This window comes from Cibotium barometz, chromosome 31 (assembly GCF_041138505.1).
Source record: "Cibotium barometz isolate CiBa-2024 chromosome 31, ASM4113850v1, whole genome shotgun sequence".
In the NCBI taxonomy this organism is placed as follows: domain Eukaryota; kingdom Viridiplantae; phylum Streptophyta; class Polypodiopsida; order Cyatheales; family Cibotiaceae; genus Cibotium; species Cibotium barometz.
Genome location: NC_141076.1, coordinates 51,471,701 through 51,480,047, shown reverse-complemented (window position 1 = coordinate 51,480,047; position 8,347 = coordinate 51,471,701). Strand labels below are relative to the sequence as shown.

The 8,347-nt window shown below is 38.1% G+C and overlaps 1 pseudogene across 1 annotated transcript; it reads left to right on the top strand.

The window, feature by feature from the left end:
• Positions 1-1,648: 1,648 nt before the first annotated feature.
• LOC147621020 (uncharacterized) lies at positions 1,649-4,703 on the top strand (annotated as a pseudogene). The gene is made up of 3 exons (XR_015270049.1): positions 1,649-1,670; positions 3,595-4,126; positions 4,244-4,703. The product of XR_015270049.1 is annotated as an uncharacterized LOC147621020 (transcript).
• Positions 4,704-8,347: the final 3,644 nt, after the last annotated feature.

Sequence of the window (8,347 nt, the reverse complement as noted above, 5' to 3'; positions counted from 1 at the left end):
ATGCTATATGGTGTCAGGGCAAGCATTTTCAAACACAACGGATTGATGATAAGAGAAACACACAAGATTGCGGCGTCATTGCTAGCTTTGAGAGGGAGCCAATGGAGCCATGGATGATTATTGTGGCATAATCCAAGATATTATTAAGCTTGACTTTCGATGCTTCTTTGTGTATGTTTTGGATGTAAAGTGGTTTAAGGACGTGGTGGAAAGAGGCCCTAATGCAACAATCAAACGCCATGCAATTGGCTTTGTAACTGTTGACTCCACAAAGTTTTGGCAAAGTAAGAAGGACACACTAGTACTACCGCAACAATGTGAACAGGTACTGTACACACATATAAAAATACTCACTTTTAAATAGTTGATACCTTCGATGCAAGGAAAATAACATGATTGTATTTGTGTTTGAATTAGGTTGTCTATCAACCAATGGTGGATAATAACATATGGTGGCATGTCATACCTATTATGCCACGTTCCAAAGTGATGTATAGTACATTTACGAATATGGAGCGTATGGAGGATGATCATGGCCATGGAGGTGATGATGACCGTGATACGAGAGAGGAGGATGATCATGAGATAGGAGATACAGATATTGAGGCCATTACCCGTGAGGACGAGCCTACCATTGGTGATGCTTATTTCGATGAGCACATGAGTAGCACAAGTAGTAGTGGGTTGAATGTATTTGTAGATCTAAACACTTGTTTGGATTTTGAAGTAGATAGTTTGGCAAGGGTTTCAATCTCATTGAGGATGAGATTGAACCGTAGCCCATCATTGATATTGGCTAAACTATTTTACATATTGTCTCATTCTCCTCACCTCACTTAATTTTTGTATATGTGGGTTTGCAAAAAAGCATTGATGTTTTTGTTAAAATTATGTGCTTTGGTAATCATGGGCAATTTTTGGAAAGCAGTGATGTACATTTACCAGCCTACACCAAAATCTCACTTTTTGTATTCTCTGTTTTGCGTCTAAATACGCGTCTAATTCTCAGTGTAGATGCACTAATAGATGCACTAATACACACGTAAATAGACGTGCTGTTAGACGCAGTGTTAGATTCTCAGTGTAGACGCGCGAATAGATGCGTCAATACACACCTAAATACACGCGCTATTAGACACGCTATTGGATGCACCCGTAATTTCTCTATTCAAGCAACGCCTATATAGACGCGCCTGCTATTTTGCGCGTCTATCAAGCGCATCTATAGTTGCTTTGTGTTATTGTGTATGCATAATGTATAGAATGCTTAATAGAAAGCTTTGATGGAGAGCTCTCCATCAAAGCTCTCTATTAGAGCTCTAGGGTTAGGGAAAGGGAGAGGAAAGAGAGGGAAAGGGAGAAAAGGAGAGAGGGAAAGGGAGAGAAGCTCACCTAAACCCTATTTCCAAGCTTTCCATGAAAGCTTGAAAGAACACATAAAAGCATGAAAGAGGGAAGAAAGCAAGAAGAGAGCTTACCTTGGAGAAGGATACTTGATTGATTGAAGAGGTTTGAGGGATGAGTAGAGGTGGGAGGAAAACTCACGCTGTAGGCGTAGCTATGCATGTGGAGCAATAGGGAAGTAGGTAAACATGTGCACCAATAGGGAAGTAGGTAAACATGTGTAGCAATAGGGAAGTAGGTAAACATGTGCACCAATAGGGAAGAAGGTAGGTATTGACACCTACCCGCATCGATCTAGGCAGGAGTGACAGTTTCGTAGGTCGCTGCCAAGCAGTGAAATTTCACTCTACTGGTGGCCAGCGTGTTTTGTTGCTGTGCATTGAAAAAATGCTATTGTGGTTCGCTGTCTAAGAGCGAAAACCTAGGTAAATTTATGTTTGCAGTACTAGATGTTGTTTTGTGTTTTGTATGAACCCTAAATATTCCTGAAGTGAGTGCTATAATGTTTGCAAATGGTTTAGGAGTTGTTGCAAATACAAACATTTGGCATAAGAGAATTAGGCATGTAAATGTGCAAAGAATGAAGTCTATGTAGACTAAAGAAATTGTGACAAGGTTGCCTACGTTTAAGGTTGAAGGGTATGTAGAAAGTATGTGAAGCATGCCAATTTGGAAAGCAAACAAAGCATGTATTTCCACATGACAGAAATGTGAGCAGGAATGTAGTAGATGTTGTGTATTCAGATATATGGTGTCCCCCCATGAAGACTATGTCTATGGGTGGCTACAGGTACTATGTAACATTCAATATTAATGACCACATGAGGATAGTGTGGGTGTATTTCATGAAGGAGAAGAGTGAAGTTTTCACTCATTTTCATAATTTCAGAGTGATGGCTTAAAAGTAGACACGGAAGCATGTGAAGTGTCTAAGGTCAAATGGAGGGGGAGAATACTTCTCCAATGAGTTCTTTGATTTCTTGCGGAAGAAAAGCATTCAGAGACAGTTTACATGCAGATATACTCCGCAGCAAAATGGAGTTGCTGAGTGGAAAAATAGACACTTTGCAGAGATAGCACAAGCATTGATGGGGCAGAGGAGAATATGCCGCATAGCTATTGGACTGAGGCTATGTCTACAACAGTTTATATTATGAACATGCCTCCTACTGTAGCCATGCATGATGTAACACCAGAGGAGAAAGTTACTGGCAAGAAACCTGATTTGTCTCACTTGAAAGTTTTAGGATGTATTGCATATGTGCATGCGCCAGATGAGTTGCATACTAAGCTAGATGCAAAGGCAGAAAAATGTGTGTTTATTGGGTATTCCCTTGAGCAAAAGGGATATAGATGTTATAATCTTGCTACTCGTGAATTGAGGGTAAGCAGGGATGTTGTATTTGATGAAACAAGTAGTTGGTATACTGCTGAAAAAGATGTTGTTGGGGTTGATGTAAGTGGAAATATGGATGCATAGAATGCAAGTCAACAATCATAGTCATTGAGTAGACTAAGAGAGTTCTCATGCAACGATTCTGTTGATAGACCATGGAGTGGAAGGCTACATCATAATACCAGTCTTGGAAATGTAGTTAGTACATCACATAAAGGCAAAGAGAAAGTGGTTGAGCCCCTTGGTATGCTTGATATTTATGTAGGGCATTCTCTTGTTGATGGAGAGTCTAGTGTCTTGGACATGAGCCTTGATGAGGAGCTCGGGATTCCAGCAGTGAGGACAACTAGTATAAAGAAGTCTTTGGAAGCCATGAATGCAAAGTTACGAAGATCTAGAAGAGTCAAAAACCTTGTGCAGAGGTTGACTTACGATGGTTATGTGGCACATCACTATGATCATATAGCAAAAGTTATGCAAGTTATAGAGCCCACATGTTTTGATGAGGCTATTGGAAATGTGTATTGGGAGAAAGCTATGAATGAGGAGATGGATGCATTAATGGAAATGAGACTTGGGATTTGGTGACATTTACTGAAGGCAAGAAAGCTATTAGATGTAAGTAGGTGTATAAGGTGAAACATAACAGTGAAGGTAGCATAAGCAGGTACAAGGCTAGATTGTTAGCCAAAGGATATGCGCAGACACATGGGATTGATTATGAGGAGATATTTGACATGGTTGCAAAGATGGCAACTGTGAGAGCTGTGATTGTGATGGCTACAAATTAAAAGATAGCAACAAGGAGAATTCAGATGATGCTTTGGACAAAGATGCCAAGGAAGGTGTTGTGACAGCTGAAACGGAGTCATCCACAACGAGCACTTTGCTTGGTGGATCAAAGACTGAACAGTCTTCTGATGCTGGGACTAGTAAGTCTTCAAGGGTATCTGGAAACCTCTCTGTAGAATTAAATGCAGCAAAAAATTCACTTAAAGATGGGGCCTTATGGCATACAGCTGACAGCAAGGAGTTAGCAGATTTGGTCTCTCAAAAAGGGTATGGGTATCTGGAGAATTGTGATTTACCACCTTCACAAAGCTCCCTTACATGGAAGGGATCTTTGGCAAGTTGTGACTTCACTACCTCTAGATCTATCAAGTTTGGTACCCCTCCATCTGTAGACAAGTTTCTCTTAGTTTCACTGCGTGTTGGACACGAGCTAACTCAACTGCCAGATCCAACACCAATTTGTGAGCATCTGTCAAGTGTTTCCCAACCTCTTGCCATCCCATCAGCTCTACCAGGAGCTTCCACCCGAGACAGGTAAAGATTAACTTCTCATTTGCATCCGATATCAACAGGATACAAGGTGTGATACTTGACAGGCTTCAGTGAATTCAGCCCGATGGTGCTTCCGTTGGCTAACATGTTTTTTTATAGTTCTGATGATTGGAACACAAACTGGAAAGCGAGTAGTGGAAAACGTGTTGGTGTTACTAAGCGAGGATATGGGACACTCGGTGAGGCTCTTTGCCATTCACAAACACGAGCAAGACAAGCAGAGAAGCTTGCAACACAGGCATTGCAAGAGAGAGAGAAGCTTGTGTAGCTGCTATTTAGAGAGGCATGGACTGCTCGTACCTACAAGCAGTGGGTGCAGACTCTGGAGTTGGAGAACTTGTTGCTTAAGATGTGTTCTGGAAGTGATTTGGAGGTCTGGATGGACAACAAGATTTTGAAACCTTCTACTGCTTCTGAGCAGATAGGAAATAACCCTTGGAATGGAGCATGGGTTGGATATTTCTTGCTTACTGAGCCCAGTTTTTCTTTTGTGAATGCAATTGCTGTCTATGGGAGTACTGATTGTGCAGGGGGTTTCTTTCATGATGATTAATGACCTTTCTGGTTAATTTTGATCTTTTGGGTAGAGTGTTGTTTAGAGCACCTTTACTGCCTTCGCTTAAGAGTAATATTGAAGTGCCTTACTTGCTTCTGTATTTATTAAGGCAATTGAGCTTAATTGTAGTTATCTTACCGCTTAAATTCTATGCTTTGAGCTCATTTTTGAGTATTCGCGGGAAAGGGTAGCCTCAGCTTACATTGAAAACCAAACCCAAAATGGCTACTTTGAGTGTCTCTAGAAGGAATTGAGCCTGGTGATAAAAACACAATATAATAGTGTAAAACTTTCATCAATTTTTATTGGCATATGCCTCATTGACCAGAGGTATATGTTTTAAAGTCTTAACCCAATTTATGCTTGTACATCAATGCCAAATGTATGTGTTAAAGGTTGGTTCAAGACCCACCTGTTAATAATATGGGTCACATGTAGCACACTTCCTCTCTGTTCAGTTCGTGTGTAGATAACACACTATGTTTTATTGTCCCGAGTATATTGTGTAGTTGTGTTTTGATGAAAACAAAATAGATAAATGCAAATTTCAAGTACATAAGTATATTTGTTTGTAAATTTAATATTTAAATTAAACCTTAATTAACTAAAAGTACTTATTTAAAATAACTTGATGTCAAAGTGACAGTGATAGTAAATAAACTAAATAATAAATATTATACTAACTTTAATAAAAAAATTAATGAATTAATTAAATTATAAATTGATTTAATATGAAACATATTTAATGGCTTGTTAAGAATAGCCTTCATACAAGAATTACAAAGATCAATGATACATGCTCATGTCCACACCTATTTATATCCACAACCCCCATTCACTTGAACATGCTACCTATTTATATTCACACATCCATTGGCCACCATCTCTTGTATGACCTTAAAGCATTACATTTGCTAATAAACTTGGGTAAAGTTTAATATTAATCTATATGTCCACAACCTTTCATATCCACTCACCCATCATTCATCATTTGTATGACCTTAGAGTATTACCTTTGGTTAACAGCTAAGGCAAAGTTTGATACACACCACATTACACATTCATGGTACTAATTAAACCTCACCTTGTTAGTAGATCAATAGAAACATGTTCACTTGCTAGTAGATCAATAACAACATGCTAATCAACAACAATAAACAACGACTATTAACTTGTTTTCACGAGGTCCTTGAAAACTTACCAGAACTACCAAGCTTCAACCATGATCAAGCTTCACCCTTGTGTGTCAAGAGACACTCCTCATGTGGTCCTCTTGCACTCATTATCACGTTGAGGTGGCTCCGTGAACCAAAGGTATTGCGTTTGATGAAGCAATGACTTGTGTTGTCAGTATGGCCTTGATCTACATGCTTGGAATGCCTAGACCCACAATAAGAGAATAAAAAGAAGAGATGAGAAGATAAGGAGAAGAAATGCATGATTTACAGAATGTCTTTACCTTTCCAAAGCTTAAGCACAAACATGGACAAATTAGGCAAAGTTTGATATAATCACACTTCCAAAGTATAAATTCATGGTATTAATTATTAGTATAGCTACATTAATAGCAATAAATTCAATAACAACAAGCACTAATGACCATTCACGTGTTTCCACAAGGTCTTAGGAAAAGTTACCAAACAATGAAGCTTGAGTCATGGTCAAGGGCTTCAATTTTATGTGTTAAGAGCTCACTCCTTAAGTGGTTATCTTACTTTCATTAATCAAGGTGACTCCTTATGTTGTAAATGTTGTTGCTTTTAATAAGTAATGGCTCATGTGGTTGGGATGGTCTTGGTCTACATGCTTGCAATTCATAGACCCACAAGAAGAGATAATAAAAAGAAGAGCAGAGAAGAAATGTGTGATTTATGGGATGGCATTGCCTTCCCAAACCCTAAGCATCAACATAACACCACACACTTACATAGAGTTGAAATGGTGAGAAATACTAGAGCGAACACTCATTCTAGTCTTGCATAAATGGGAAATAGTATTACAATATATCACTAATATACTTCACAAGTCTTTTCTCACTAGGTCTCCCAAGAATAAATGACCCAAGAGTGTTCCTTCACTAGTTCTAAAACATTACAATAAGTTTTGTCTTGCTTGCTTTCCTAATGATACATGATCTCGGAGGGTGCACTACTAAGAAGCCCTATGTATTACGTGCGTTCAAGGGGTATTAAAAAAACCCCTTAACTGTGAATTTTTCACGAATAAAATGACTCCTTTTTCTTAATGGACTTACAGGTTTTTTTTTTCAAAAAAAAAAACTCCTTTTGTAAAAGTATTTCTGTAAATTTATCTTAAAATTTTGAATTAAAAAACCCCTTCATTTGAATTCATGTGCTATACTCATATTTTTGGGTGAAATCCCTGAGTACATGATTAATGGCCAAGATGTGTGAACAACCTCAACTTGGAAATAAAAGGCTTGAGTTGTTGGAATGCTCCATGTTAATCAAATGAATTAACAAATCCCCCTTATAATGAAAAGATATTTAGCCTTTATAAGACGTCTTTAGGATAAACCTAATGAATGTATACTTGGCAATTATAGGCTTGAGTTGTTGGAGTGCTTCATGTTATAATCAAATTAATTAACATATCGCCCTTATTTTTCTTAATCACGTTCTCATGATTAGATTGAAAGTGTGGTCCCTTTGAGAGGCCTTAGGGCCTTACTATAAAGACGACTACATTTGAGAAACCATTAGAGGATTCTAGAGGTTGCAACCTGTAAAATTGACATCATTCAAACTCTCATTGGCTCTTGGATAGTTGTGGAGAAATCCGGCTTGGTGTTGAGCATATAAATAAGATTTGAGCATTATGATCACTAGGAGATCTTGGATGTCTAGTTTGGTCCTTGTAAGAATGTCCAACTAAACATACACTTTATGGGCCCTTTAGGGTTAATGAAATCACAAAAAGAGAACGTGCATTTAGTATTTTAAAATATAATCCCAAATCTTTACAAATATTTTAACCGAATTTAGAATCCAATTATTTAGAAGATTTGAGAATATTGACGTTTATTAGTATGAAATAAGTATTGGAGGGATTCAAAACTCAAACTTACTTTTTAAATTTTTGATTTTAAAAGTAATGAAAGAAGGCATAGTTAATAACTCCAAGTGGAATTCTTAGAATCTTCATATTGCTTTTGAATCACTTAAATCGAACACCCGGAGAGGTAGAAACGACCAAAACAAATGGAGAACTGAATCATAGCCAACTGACGCGCATAGAGGCCTTGGCCACTTCCAAAACAAGGGAAGAATTGAATCATAGCAAATTGACGTGCACAGAGGCCTTGGGCGAAGTTGCCAAGGCCTCTATGCACGTCAATTGGCTATGATTTAGTTCTCCCCTTGTTTTGGTCATTTCTGCCTCTCCGGGTGTCCAATTTAAGTGATTCAAAAGTCATTTTGGGGCTTTTTGGCCACTATAGATGCAATGGTGATGTCAAAAGCTCCAAATTCTACACCAAAATACCATGAGAAGAAATGTATAGACTCCATTGTCTACAAAGTTTAGCTTCAAAGTGCTTTTTCTTATCCAATGATGATGTGAGCCGTATTTAATAAAGTAACTGTACCTCATTTGAAATAGATACCCACATTGAATGTGTACTTGAT